The following is a 15,602-nucleotide window of genomic DNA, read 5'->3' on the forward strand; positions in this document are numbered from 1 at the left end:
AACCGAATATAGAAATTAAAATTTTTTGGCTCACGTGAGTTTCGGAATCATGACTCCGCCCGGGGTGGCCGAGCGGTTCTAGGTTCTACAGTCTGGAACCGCGCGACCGGAACGGTCGCAGGTTCGAATCCTGCTTCTGGCATGGATGTGTGTGATTCCTTAGGTTAGTTACGTTTAAGTAGTTCTATGTTCTAGGGGAATGATGACCTTAGAAGTTAAGTCCCATAGTGCTCAGAGCCATTTGAACCATTTGAAATCACGACCCTCCACGCGACAATCTAGTATCATAACCACTACTCTATGGCAACTGTGCTACTCGGCTCCTTCTGCGACATTGCTCCCTCATTAAGAGAACAGCGTATCGGTGTTATGTCCTCATAGTCCGGGAACAAGTCATCGTTCCTGCATACTCCGACTCCCGATGACTGATGTTCGCCCTGGCGGTGAACTTCTTAGAACTTCACTTGCCGCTCCGCTCTTCGTTGCCTTTCGCTTGTGGCCTGACGCTGGAGCTTCGAATTTACCCTGGGTTGCAGGATCCTTATAGGGGACGTGGACCGTATCTCTGATCTTTCGTCGTCTTGTGTCGGGGTCGAAATCATGAACGTCGTAAGTAGAATCAGACAACTGTCTTACAACCTTATAAGGTCCAAAGTAGTGCCTGAGGAGCATCTCAGAGAGGCCAACGTTGAGAACAGGAGTGAAGATCCAGACGAGAATACCAGACTGGTAGACAGCAGGGCAGTGGCTCTCGTCATACCTTCGGTGATCGTTTTCTTGAGCCTGCAGCGTGCGCAATCGAGCTAACTGCCGAGATTCCTTAGCTCTGGCTAACACCTGGCCGATTTAGTCGTCGTCCACGTCATCAGGATGTAACGGGAACACAGTGTCCATCGTCGTCGTCGCCTCACTCCCATGCACCAGGAAAAATGGCGTAAATCCTGTGGCGTCTTGTTTGGCGGTGTTGTAGGCAAACGTCACGAAAGGTAGCACCTTATCCCAGTTGCTCTGCTCAACATTGACGAAAATTGATAGCATGTCGGCCAAGGTCTTATTAAGGCGTTCAGTAAGCCCGTTAGTTTGCAGATGGTATGCACTCGTCATGTGACGAGTAATGTTGCACCGACGGTTTATCTCTGTCACAAGTTCGATTGAAAAACTTTCCCTCGAGCCGAAATTAACGAGCTTGGGTCAGGATATTTTAATACATTGCCTTCTACGATGAATTTGTCTGTTTTCACGGCTTTTGTAATGTCTTAGAGTGTCAGATAATCAGTGCAAACAATAATCTATCTATTGCCTCTAGCAGACGTTGGAAATCGTCCGAGGAGGTCAATCCCAACACGCTGGAAAGGCGTTTCGGCTAGTGGAGTTGGTATGAGTCGGTCAGGTGGTTTCTGAGGAGCTGCCTTTCTCCTCTGTCACTCTCGACAGTGCGACACTTAGTGACGGACACTCCTAAATAAACCTGGCCAGAAAAAGTCTCTTGCGGATTCTGTCGTACATCTTAATAAATCCAGATGTTTGGCCTAAGAAATTTCTGTAGAACATCTAAGCGCATGTGTTTAGGAATCACTGGTAGCCACCTCTTTCCAAACGGAGTAAAGTTTGTCTTGCAAAGTAATCAATTAACTACCTTAAATTGTCCTTTCACATCCTCTGACCAATTTAAGGCAAGCATAGTTTGCAGATATCTTGCCGTCCTCCTTCTGCTCAGCACAGAGATCCTGGAGTGCAGAAGAACAGTCACTATTTTCATCGAAGTCTTTGTTGTCTTGCACAGAGTTTCTTGAGAAACAGTCGGCATCTTGGTGTTTTCTTCCACGTTTGTACACTACGGTAATGCCATACTCTTGAAGATGTAGTGCCTACCTGTCGAGTAGTCCTGTTGGATCCTTAAGACCTGTCAACAAACACAGTGAATGCCGGTTTGTAACAACCGTGAATGGCCTTCCATAGAGATAGGGTCGAAATTTGCACATGGCCCAGATCACACCAAGACATTCTCTTTATGTAATTGAGTAGTTTCTCTCGGCTTTTGTAAGTGTCCTAGAAGCACAGGCTATAACCTTCCCTTTTCCTTTATAATCTGCACCAGAACAGCACAGATCCCATATCCACTGGTATCTGTGTGTAGTTCTGTAGGTGCTCTTTCATCATACAGACAAAGTACAGGGTCAGTCGTCAGAGCTTTACACAGCACATCGAAAGAATCTTATTGAGCACCACCGCAGATAAATTTAGCATCAGCTTTTAACACGCTTGGGGTGACCTGACTTTGATACAAAAGTCTTTGTTAAAACCACGGTAATAAGAACACAAACTGAGGAAGCCTCTCACATCTCTGATACAGTTAGGAATAGGAAATTCCGCTATAGCTCTTACCTTTTCTGGGTATGGCCGCACACCTTCGTTTGACACAAGGTGTCCAAATATTTTGATTTCTTTTCTTCAAAGAGACACATTCTTGGATTAAGTTTCAGTCTTTGTTGTTGGAGACATCATTCGTTCAAAAGTTGCTCGTGCATTACACAAACGAAACGGCATCAGCTAAAACTCATACAGGCACACAGGGGTGATGAATGCCGTTTTCTCACGGTCAGCTTCGCGTACTTCGATTTGCCAGTATCCCCAGTACATGTCCATGGTTGAGAAAAACCTAGCCCCCTTCAGACAATCGTCACTTCGTGGAAGGTGGTAAACGTCCTTTTAGTTATCCTATTAAACTCGCTGTAATTAACACAAAAGCGCAAACTGCCATCTTTCTTCTTGGCGAAAACCACTGGTGACGACAATGGGCTCTGCGAAGGCTGAATGATGTCATTCTTCATCATTTTCTCTCCCTCGTTGCGGATTATTCGACGTTCCGTTGCTTACACGCGGTATGCTCTCTGGCGTATTTTTTGATGGCCTCCAGTGCTAATCAAGTGCTTCACTGTCGACTTGTCTAATTTGCTCTTCACCTGTGGATTGAAACATTCAGAGAAGTCTTTAAGAATGGCATGCAGCTTCTTCTGTTGTTCCTTAGTGAGATCTGGTGACAGTCGAGCTAGAAGATCTTGTCTCGTAGTGGTAGCGCTAATTTCGCCCACAGACTCGGCATGGGAGCTTCCCATGACGCTCAGCTGTTCTGCAATTAACGGCTCAGTATTTGATACGCACATGCGTCCTGGAAGGATCTGCGGTTCTCGGTGACAGTTAACTATCCACAATTCACCGAATCCGTTCTTACACGAGACTACAGAGGCTGGGATGCCCCTGTTAGTCTTCAGGGGTATGCTTCTGTTACATTCCACTACAAGTTCCATCCGTTGATGCATGGTATGACACATCACAGTTACGTTTCTAGGGGTGACGGCAGGCATGATCACTTCATCTACACATAGTCTCCACACAGGCGGATGCGCATCTTTCTGTCCACAGTATCTCATCACGTTTAGCATAATGTTCCAGCGACCACAATCTATAATTGCTTGAGACGCTTTGAAAAAGTCCCGACCGAGAATGACATCATGACTACACTCTTGTAAGAAGATGAATTCTAAAGGCTGTTTATGGACACTTATACCTACGCAATTGACACATCTTCCTGTAGGTTTTAAATATTTCCCATTAGCCACCTTCAGCAGAGATGTTTTGTTGTCGACGAATACGGTTTTTTGTAACTGTCGACGGTATTTCCCCGAAATGACTGAATATGATGCTCCAGAATCCACAAGAGCTTTGGCTGGTCGGCCATCCATTAAGATATGGACGTAGTATTCTATCATTTTTGTAGTGATCGACGGCGGAGGATTTTTCTCTTCGGTGGCCTCACCTTCAAGGAAGGTCGCACCCTTTAGTTTTCCAGATTGTGGCGGCTAGGTGATCGGCTGGAGCTTCTAAACGGCGACGGAGACCTTGATCGGCGTGTTGGGGAGCGTCGTTTCCAGCGGCTAGTTTGCGGCGATGGTGACCTACGTCGTCCTGCACACACATCTTCTTGTTTATCTTCGTCGCCCCGGAGCTGGCGTCGGCTAAGATCGGTCTGCTGTCTTCTGGCGTGGGCATCATCAAATATCCGCTGCCTTTCTCGACAACAGCGCACCACATGTCCCGGTCGTCCGCCGTGGAAACATACTTCTTGGTTGTCCTGGGTCCTCCAGACATCAGTCTCTCTTGGTGATCAAACAGGTTCCTCATGCGGCATTGTAGGAACGTAACTTCGCCTGGGTCTCGATTTTTTTTCCGTTTTATGAGTAACTGAAAGACAAGAGACTAGGTTCAATGTCTGCTCCACTTCCACGCTTATGACCTTTTGAAGCATCTCGGTTTTTTGATCGACGTGCTGTCCAAGTGGCTTCTGAACTTCCTCTCCCTCCATCACAGATATCGATACGAAGTTTGGAAGTCATTCAAACTTCTTGCGTGTAATTCCTTTTTGATGTATTGTCTCGATATACTGGCATCATTTTATGAAGTCGTCTGCTGTTGAAACCTCCTTCGGGAGTAGGGCTTGATTCATGTCCTCAGCAACACCCTTCATGAGATGTCCAACCTCACCTTCCTCCTTCATTCGAGGATCTACTATTTCACATAGCTCCAAGAAGTCTTCAATGTAGGATGTTGTCGTTTGTCCTGGATGCTGTACCCTGCACTTTAATTTATCTTCTACCTGGCACTTCTGTCGTTGTGTGTCGCGCCGAAATACTTGCGCAGTTCCGCCTGGAATACTTCCCCGCTTGTGAACTTTTCCTCCTTGTCCTCATACCATTACTTGGTAGTGCCCTCCAAGTAGAAAAATACATTAGCCAAACAAACGGTGTTATCCCATTTGTTAAATTTAGCTGTATGCTCGTGTATCTTCAGCCACTTGTTTGGATCTTGGCCATCGTCACCAGAGAACCCGGAAGGATGTCTCATGTGGTGGTACACAGTTGCTGTTATCGTAACGTCCTGCTTCTTCTTCAGTCCCAGATAGAATGCGATTTGTAGAATATGGCTCCAAATCGGGTTTCTCGCCATGTAAACGGTGGCTCTGACGTGGCCTGATGGGAGCCACTGTGTCGTCGATAATGTGCTGTATCACAAGTTACAATACTCAGCGTCCCCACCTAAATAATGTCACGTAGTGGAAGGTGTAAGTAGATGAATGACGATCACAAATTTCACTTAACGAAGGTTTGTTCAGCACTTGCACGTACAAGAGTGGGAGCGGCCAGAAGACATAAGATATATATATTCCAATACAATGATTCTGGCCATTTGTGGATACTTCTAGAATATACTCTAACCGAATATAGAAATTAAAATTTTTGAGTTCAGGTATGTTTTGAACTTCCGACCCTCCATGTAACAAGCTAGTATCATAACCACTACTCTATGGAGACTGCTCTCCTACGCTTATTTACTCGGTTTCTTCCGGTTTTGTTCTTGGCGCTAGTTGGTTAAGCCAGTAATATTAGTGTCACATTTATGTTTCGTTTCCTGTGTTAAAAAGCGTATCTGACTAATACTGAAACAGTTATATGAAAGTTGTATTGTAGAAAAAGAATGACACTGAATCAATTGTAACCTTTCAAAACTATCATGGGAAATGTATTGAACAGTTTAGTACTTATATATAAATTATTTCTTACTGTATACGTTACTCTTTCATGTTAATAGCTATTATCGTATTATATTCAACATTGCAAGCATCCGAAAACAACGTATTGCGCAAAAAGAAAGCATCCAATGTAAATATTGTGAATCAAGAAAAATTAATGTGTCACCATATGTCCCCCTAATATTTTAAACGTAAACAAATACTATTTTCAACACAAACTTGTGTATTTTTAAAGTGACGCACCATATTATTTCGTATGCAATCAATACCATGAAGAATCTGAAAAGTAATGCTGTTGCTTACATCACGATACGTTTGTTAAATACCGAGAAATTGCGAAGCGAAGTTGACGCTTGAAATAAATGAAGCGCCCAGCTAGCGCACGTCCTGAGACTCAAGCGTACACCTCACGCCGCCAGTAATCGTGATGTGATTGACGTAATACGTTATTGGAGCATTAATGTATGGTGTGCTATTGTATGACTAAGCATTATATCCTCACAGTAGTGAAGTAACTTAAATCACTTAATAAAAACAAGTCTTCTGGTCGAGACTGTATACCAATTAGGTTCCTTTCGGGGTATGCTGATGCATTAGCTCCATACTTAACAATCATATACAACCGTTCGCTCGACGAATGATCCGTACCCAAAGACTGGAAAGTTGCACAGGTCACACCAATATTCAAGAAAGGTAGAAGGAGTAATCCACTAAATTACAGGCCCATATTGTTAACGTCGGTAGGCAGCAGGATTTTGTAACATATATTGTGTTCGAACATTATGAATTACCTCGAACAAAACGGTCTATTGACACACAGTCAACATGGTTTTAGAAAACATGGTTCCTGTTAAATACAACTAGCCCTTTATTCACATGAAGTGTTGAGTGCTATTGACAAGGCAATTCAGGTTGATTCCGTATTTCCAGAGTTCCGGAAGGCATTTGACACTGTACAACATAAGAGACTTGCAGTGAAATTGCGTGCTTATGGAATATCGTCTCAGCTATGTGACTGGATTTGTGATTTCCTTTCAGAGATATCACAGTTCATAGTGAGTGACAGAAAGTCATCGAGTAAGACAGAAGTGATTTTTGGTGTTGCCCAAGGTAGTGTTATAATCCCTTGGCTGTTCCTTATCTATATAAACTATTTGGGAGACAATCTGAGCAGCCGTCCTCGGTTGTTTGTAGATGACACTGTCGTTTATCGATTACTAAAGTCATCAGAAATCGAAACAAACTGAAAAAAGATTTAGAAAAGATATCTGAATGGTGCTAAAGGGGCAGATGACCCTAAATAACGAAAAATGTGAGGTCATCCACGTGAGTGCTACAAGGAACAGTCTAATCTGAAATCCGTAAATTCAACTTAATACCTAGGTATTACAATTACAAACAACTTAAATTGGAAGGAACATATAGAAAATGCTCTGCTAAAGCCTAACCAAAGACTGCGTTTTATTGGCCGGACACTTAGAAAACGTAAGAGACCTCCTAAGGAGACTGCCTCCACTATGCTTGTCCGTCCTCCTTTAGAATACTGCTGAGCACTGTGGGATCTTTACCAGATAGGACTGACGGAGTACATCGAAAAAGTTCAAAGAAAGGCAGCACGTTTTGTATTATCGCGAAATATAAGAGATAATGTCACAGAAATAATACAGGATTTCGGCTGTACATCATTAAAAGAAATGCGTTTTTCGTTGCGACGGAATCTTCTCACGAAATTCCAGTCACCAACTTTCTCCTCCGAATGCGAAAATATTTTGTTGACACCGACCTACATAAGGAGGAACGATCACCACGATAAAACAAGGGAAATCAGGGCTCGTACGAAAAGATATAGGTGTTCATTCTTTCCACGCTGTACGAGATTGGAATAATAGAGAATTGGGTAGGTAGTTCGATGAACCCTCTTCTAGGCCCTTAAATGAGATTTCCAGAGTATACGTATCGATGTAGATGTAGATTGGCCCATAATGCATTGATGCCACCCCTAAAGGGGGATAGTATAGCCCCTTCTTGAGCTGTACCTTACTTGAACCGGTTCACCTCTTATAATGTGTGAAATTATGCAGTATCAGAATGAAGGATGTCCTGCGCATTATGGCTATTGTTGCGAAATGCCAACTAGAGGTACAATTAGTGGTAACGCACTTGGTTTCAAGTTTGTAAACCTCATAAATATGTGTCTTGTAAAGGACAGCAACTGAGTCACAGTTTCTGACGTAATGCATCGCATGTAGTGCTGCGTTCAGAGCAGGGATTGTCTACACTGGTGCCGGAATCCTGCCGTAAGCATACCAATATCACGACGGCACGCTCTACCTTCAGTGTACAAAAATGTTCAACTGTGTGTGAATTTCTAAGGAACCAAACTGCTTAGGTCATCGGTCCCTAGACTTAAACACTACTTAAACTAACTTATGCTAAGAACAACACGCACACAGATGCCCGAGGGAGGACTCGAACCTCCGACGGGAAGGACCATGCAGTCACTGACATGGTGCCTCTAACCGCGCGGCCATTCCGCGACGCTTTAGTGTACAAATGTCTTCTAATCTGGTCTGCTGAACTGCACTCATACTGTAACGTTATTCACATACCTTGTCTCACTGAAACGTGTTTTCTCGTGGCTTGTTACATTTGTCGTCATCTAGTCGATATGCCGGCCTTGACTAATGAAGAAAAACTGCATATTACTTTAATTTATGGCGAATGTCACAGAAATGCAACCGCAGCTGTGTCACGGTAAGCTGAACACACCACATATCGGCGGTGTCCGCCACGTTGAATTACTGGCAACATCTGCAAGACTCTCATGGAAAGAGGAAGCTGGGCTACCACAAAACATCGACGTACAACGCCAGCGACTGGCAATATAAACGAAATTGCTGTTCTGGCTGCTATATCGCACAATCCTCTGAGTGTACGACAAATTGCACGGAGTACTGGAATAAGCCACAGTAGTGTGTGCAGAATCTTGCATCGACATCGGTTTTATCCGTTCCATATGTCACTGCAGCTAGCACTGTACGGGAATGACTTTAAATCCCGCATTGCATTCTGTAGTTTTACACTTTAATAATTGCAAGGTTATCCACTATTCCTAATCAATACGTTGTTTACGGAAATACCTCATTTACAAATCATTGTAATGTGATTGTGCGGAACATGTACTACTGGTCCGTGCAAAATCCCCACTGGAATCGCCAAGTTTCTCTATCAACGACAGTGGAGTGTCAATGTTTGTTTCGGTATCATTGCTAACTGTATTGCAGGTCCCTATTTTTACCGTAGTGCATTGAATGGACCGCCGTATGCATCATTTCTTCAACACACACTCGCGTTCCTCATGGAGGATCTAGGATTGGAAACTCGTCTGTCAATGTGGTTCCAACATGATGGATGTTCCACACACAATACAAAAGTTGCCAGAGACGTTCTAGATGCGACATTTGCAAATAGGTTGGCGGAGCGGGTGGTACTGTGTGATGGCCAGCACGGTCCCCCGACTTGGCGCCATTAGCCTTCTTTCTCTGGGGCTCAGTGAGAAACAGAGTGCATCAAGAACACCCAACGACAGTAGAGAATATGTAACATGGTATAACTGTGGTGTGTGCGGCAATATCTGTAGAATCTCTACAATCTTTGCAACACTCTCTCGTTACCCATCTGCAAACGTGTATTAATCCATACAGAGGGCACTTCGAACATATATTGACGTGACACTGTTTCATTGGTCAAGATGTGGGTATATTTTCTATGCTGAATGTAAAGCACAACAGTACAGTTTCTGTGGGCGACAGAATGTGCTTAATAAAGTGAAGTCAAGTGTGTTATCTCTAATTGTAGCTCTAGTTGTCACATCTCTAGAATGAACATACATTTACAAATTGAAAAATGTAACTTTCGTTGAATGTGTTAAATGCTTATTTTTGTGGATTGTGCATATCTTCCCATTGTGTAAGCCCATAACACAGGCAGCTTGAGGTGCGCGTTTGAGTCCTAGGACGTGTGCTAGCTGTGCGGTTCATTTATTTCAAGTGTCAACTTCGCTTCGCAATTTCTCGGGATATAATTGACGTATTGCGATGCAAACAACGCCATTATTTTTGTGATTTTTCATGGTATTAACTGCATACGAAATAATAGGGGGTGTCCATTTAAAAATACACAAGTCTGTGTTGCAAATAGTATTTTTTTACGTTTTAAAATTTCGCATATATTTCCACACCTCTGAGAAACCCTCCACCCCTTCCCTCCCCCCCCCCTCCGCCCACCACCCTATTGGATATCCCTAATCACTCAGCCCTCCACCTCGCTGAGAGAAGCACACAACTGATACCAAAATAATTGAGTAATTAGTTAAAGGGGTTAATTACTTAACCCCTTCTCATCTAAAAAATACTTCCACCCTCCCGTCCTGTCTCCCAATTTCCCCCTCGTCGCACCCATCTGGATATCGTTGAGAGAAAGACTCATTCTGTTCTGAGCTGCCAGAGAGGAAGGACATTATGTGGTCTATGGCTTTATTTTGGTTGCTACACTGTTGGTAAATTGTGCGAAAAGCTCAGCCCCTCCCCTTCCCCCTCCACTCACCTGGATAAATGGCGGGGAATGGTCGGTCTGTGCTGCGCTGTTGGACCCGAAACAGCAAAATTAGCTTGTCCAGCAATTAAGTGTCCTACTCACGTACTTACAGTGCTGCAGTTTGGAGGTGACTGTTGTGGGAAAATTTTTATGCTTATGCTCGCCTTGACACGCCCACCTCACTTTCACTTCCTCCCCACCTCCCCCTGAAAAAACTGGGGCGAAAATCTTTCAGTGTGTGCTTAACTGGTGGAGTGGGAGGAGCTCACGGCGGGAGAACCAGCTACATTGCAGATGGCGTTATAATGTACTATTTAATTTTAAAATTCAATTTGCACACCAACTGGCAGCGGCTGTATACCCTTATATGATAGGACAAGCTATACACTCTCTGAAGTTTATTTAGTTTTGGACGGTACAGGTCATATAAAGTACATGGAAAAGAGGAAATTAAATACGTAAATACTTCATTTTTTTCCGCTCATGAAAGGTATACCATTATGAAATCGACATCAACATAAAACACTCACCACACATAACTACATCGTTACAGATAGCGTTAAACGTATCTCGCAAAAACCATTCAATCGCGTCTTTATGCACCGCGCACCACCCCACACACGCTGTACCAATGGCAATCCTTTGAAGCTTGAGCGCTGGACTAGTAGGCGCTGGTCACCCGCACAGGAATGCATGAACCAGATGTTAGCTTCCGTTGAAATTTGATACCAGTCTCACTTCCTGTTTTGTTCCAAAACACGCACCGTCCACACCAGGTCAGTGGAAGCAGCTGCTCTATGTGCCCGCCCTGCTGTGTAGATACTGGCTGAACTAGTTCACAACGCCACCAGCAGAAGACTTAAGACTTCGGGAGAAGCAATCTCTTCATCCCTTTTCCCTACAGTCCCCTCCATCCCTCCCCCCTTTCCCCTTCTGTTACTTCCTATCGGGCAAACCATCAACTGGTGGCAATTCTGGGATACTGATAACTAGGAAATTCCTCTCGCAACACATGCTCTTTCCCTCTCTCTCTCTCTCTCTCTCTCTGTTATTCTCCTAACCAGTAATTGTCTGTCACATGCACGGTAGCCACACTAACATATCTTTTACCCTGAACAAAGAAATGGGTGCTTAGTAAATCCCCAGCCTTCCTCAAAGTGGAGGATTGTGGATGTCTTGGAAACAGTCTTTCTGCACTACACCAAATCAATCTAATTGATTAGCTGATTAATTAAATCGATACCCTCTGAGTGGGGGAATTATTCCTTGCTTCCTATTTGTGGATCCTAAGACTGGCATATTTGGCGGGAAATTTTTGGGCTATTCAGGATTCGATCCCACAATTGCCCAGTTTCCAAACTCTAAACTTCTCCATTCTGGATTTTCTATGTCTCCTACTGCTGGATAGTAGCGCAATTAGGTTCTCTGGTGGGAAACCCATTACGTTGGAGGTGGATGAAAATACGATTGAGGATTTCAATTTTCAACTCAATACCGCTATGTCCTTCAACAGTTCGCACTAGACGGCGTAGGGGTTTGACAGGAGTGTGTTCGCAATACCATTATCATAAACAACAAATTGATCCATTGTGAAATTGATATATCGATTGGAAGCGTTGCTGTATAAAATGACAGTTGTAGTTTCACATTTCGACGGGAACTCCCGACCACCTACAGGTATGCTAAGAGTATTTTTTAAAGCGCTATAGAATTCGTAAGTTGGTTCTCTCTGCTACCCAGGGAGAAGAAGGTGTGGAAAGCGTCCACCATGTGAGAGGATGGTAACAGTAACATATCCACTTTTATTTAAACAAATACTACTTAACCTTTCCGCTGCAAGACAGGACCCCTAGGGCGTATTGAGTAGCACTCACCCCCACACAGCAGCCGTCACCACAGGGACAGGGCACTCTGGAAAACCATACACTTAAACCACGATTAAATTCATAGTAGGTGTCACAGATGTCAGAGATCGCTAGAGAGAGTGCCATCGGGACTGCCCAGCCTAGCCGTCAGCCGATCAATTTAGACGGGGAGAATAATCCTCCAGCGCTAACACATGCAATATTGAATTTTCTGAAATTCCCACATACAAATCGGAGAATACTCGAGACACGCGCGATAGCGAAGGCTGCTGAACACATACTGAGTATTGTTTAGTTATTTACCCACCCTGAGAGCGACTTGGTTAAGTCAGCTACATCCTCGATCACCGGATAACCGGTGTGGAAGGCATTTGTTCGTTCCAGCCACTGGCTTCCTCTACCACGTCCACGCACGCGAAGCGGTGATGTCCTGAGGAACCACTCACGTATTTTTAAGTTTAATGACCATTAAATATCACGATTCCAGTACCAAACCTCCTGATATTCGATAATGAGCGAAGAATCGGAAATAACTTATCCTGACCGTGGGCTGGCCACTGTGGCCGAGTTGTTCTAGGCGCTTAAATCAGGAACTGCACTGCTGCTACGGTCACAGGTTCGAATCCAGCCTCAGACATGGATGTGTGTGATGTCCTTAAGTTAGTTAGGTCTAAGTAGTTCTAAGTCTAGGGGGCTGATGACCTCAGATGTTAAGTCCCATAGTGCTTAGAGCCATTTGAACGATTTTTTTGAACCTGACCGTGGCTGTTGAAATATCATTATCCACTATATCCTCCATATGAATGGGTAGAATTCTGCACTTGAAGTGTATTGTACCCCGTATGGCTATCGATGTGTTTAAATCGCAAATGTCCGCATTAAATCCATACCGCTCCCCCCTTGCCTCTCCCCCCCTCCCCCCAACACCTTACAAGCAGACATAGTTCCACCCACATCATTTTCAGTACACGTGACAGAACTGTGAGCACAGTAGCGTTGCAGTGCAACACATGGACATTTCAGGCAAGCAGTGCGATTATCGTTGAGATGTGTATAGCATCAGAAAAAGTATTTTATATCCACATTCAAATTGGCTAGGTTTCTCGATTTTCCTCAGTTCTAGGAAACTGTTTAGCGTTTAGATCTTCCAGTCAATCAGATGCGAGAACAGCTGGCAGGTGTTTTCACACAGCGCTTCTGCAACGCGATGCACTCCTACAGGTGTTGACGTAATTAACTATGAACCCTTGCGGTTGAATATACTCATCAATGCGTTGAAGTCACAGTTCCTCTTATAACAGCAATTCTCCATTTAACGTTAGATATACGAAAATCTTTACAGGAATTTTATTTGACCACTTCCCAAAAACATCAGGCTATATGAAACTTACTGGCAGATTAAAACTGTGCACCTAGCCGAGACTGGAACTCAGGACCTTTGCCTTTCGCGGGCAAGCGCTCTACCACCTGAGCCACCCAAGCACGACTCACGCTCCATCCTCACAGCTTTACTTATGTCAATACCTCGACTCCTACCTTCCAAAGTTTACAGTAGATCTCCTACGAACCTTGCAGAACTAGCACTCCTGAAAGAAAGGATATTGCAAAGACATGACTTAGCCACAGCCTGGGGGATGTTTCTAGAATGAGATTTTCACTCTGCAGCGGATTGTGCCGTGATATAAAACTTAATGACAGGTTAAAACTGTGTTCCGGGCCGAGACTCGAACTCGAGACCTTTGCCTTTCGCAGGCAAGTGCACTACCAACGGAGCTACCCAAATCTCATTCTGGAAACATACCCCAGGCTGTGGCTAAGCCCTGTCTCCGCAATACCCCTTCTTTCAGCAGTGCTACTACTGCATGGTTTTCAGGAGAGCTTCTGTAAATTTTGAAAGGTAGCAAACGAGGTACCGGCAGAAGTAAAGCTGTGAGGACGGGGCATGAGTCGTGCTTGGGTAGCTCAGTTGGTAGAGCACTTGCCCGCGAAAGGCAAAGGTCCCGAGTTCGAGTCTCGGCCCGGTACACAGTATTAATCTGCCAGTAAGTTTCATATCAGCGCACACTCCGCTGCAGAGCGAAAATCTCAATCTGCCTATATGTTCGAACACTAAGCACAGTAACGTTACTTTACAACAACATTACATTCCAGACAAGTATCGTGATTATCATTTATTGGTGTATAGTGTCCGAAATCTTATGATATATCTACACTCACAACAGCTGTGTTTCGTTTCGCAGATCAAATGGTTCTAATGGCTGTGAGCACTGTGCGACTTAACGTCTGAGGTCGTCAGTCGCCTAGAACTTAGAACTAATTAAACCTAACTAACCTAAGGACGTCATACACATCCATGCCCGTGGCAGGATTCGAGCCTGCGATCGTAGCAGCCGCTCGGTTGCAAACTGTAGCGCCCAGACCCGCACGGCCACTTCGGCTGGCTTCGCACATCATAGCTTCCCAGTAGCAAACCCTCCTACCACGTATTTGTCAGAGAAGAAAGGTCGCAATTACAATTAAAACACCATTGCGTATGCCGGAGCATGAAGAACTGACACTCTTAACTTTGACAAAGTAACTGAGAAGCGTCCAACTAACTTCTACGGAAACACGACCTTAGCCCCCCCCCCCCCCCCACCTACTCCCCCCTCCCAGACGTCTCACTCCCACGAGACGTGTCGATTTCGTCATTTCCGTGAAATTATTTTCTATATAGGTTTTCCAGCTAATCAGAATCGGGAACAGACTACAGGAAGTCTGCTGTTGGGATTTCGTAAATCAATGAAACGGTGTCCATGCTTCATCATGAGTGTTTCGTCATCATACATTCATGTCACAGACAGTGATTATAGTTACATTCCCATCAAAACTCTGTCCTTTGGGTATCTCTGGAATGATCCCCGATTTCAGTGGGTGATGTGTACCTTGGAGGCCAGCACTTACCTGCATCACACTGTCTGAAACCCTCGGTGCACTTTCGTTACTCAGAGTGACCACATCCGAGAGAAGAATGGAAATACATTTCGTAACACTATCAGGCAAGACACTGACCTGATTTTTCTCCCGGTCGATATTAACCAATTGCTCAACAAGAAAGTGAGCGTCATATCCACTTAAATTATGGAAGAAGACGGGTATTGGGTGTTCAAATGGGTTTGAAATCTTATGGGACTTAACTGCTAAGGTCATCAGTCCGTAAGCTTACACACTACATAATCTAAATAATCCTAAGGACAAACACACACACCCATGCCCGAGGGAGAACTCCAACCTCCGCCGGGACCAGCCACACAGTCTGACTGCAGTGCCTAAGACCGCTCGGCTAATCCCGCGCGGCTGTGTGTCTTCGTAATTGATGCTTCACATAACACGCGTTGTAAGCTGCAACCTAGAGCTTCCCCATAAGATCACATTGGTCGTTATGGGGAATTTCAGCTTGTCTATCTAATGGCAGCCCCCAAGTAAGACAGTTAACATCATGCAAGTTGGCACACTGCCACACACTGTACGTGTTTTTGCATGAAGGTGGTATGTGAGGCTACGATATTCCCCTC

At 44.4% G+C, this 15,602-nt stretch overlaps 1 protein-coding gene and 1 non-coding gene across 2 annotated transcripts in view; both read left to right on the forward strand.

Annotated features, from left to right (window-relative positions):
* The window catches only part of LOC126298039 (cytosolic carboxypeptidase 6), a 1,900,625-nt gene that overhangs the window by 770,763 nt on the left and 1,114,260 nt on the right, over positions 1-15,602 (forward strand). The gene's annotated exons all lie outside the window — the stretch shown is intronic.
* Positions 13,999-14,073, forward strand: Trnas-cga (transfer RNA serine (anticodon CGA)). Its single transcript has one exon. It is a non-coding gene; the product is annotated as a tRNA-Ser (tRNA).

The sequence above is a fragment of the Schistocerca gregaria genome, chromosome X (assembly GCF_023897955.1).
Source record: "Schistocerca gregaria isolate iqSchGreg1 chromosome X, iqSchGreg1.2, whole genome shotgun sequence".
In the NCBI taxonomy this organism is placed as follows: Eukaryota; Metazoa; Arthropoda; class Insecta; order Orthoptera; family Acrididae; genus Schistocerca; species Schistocerca gregaria.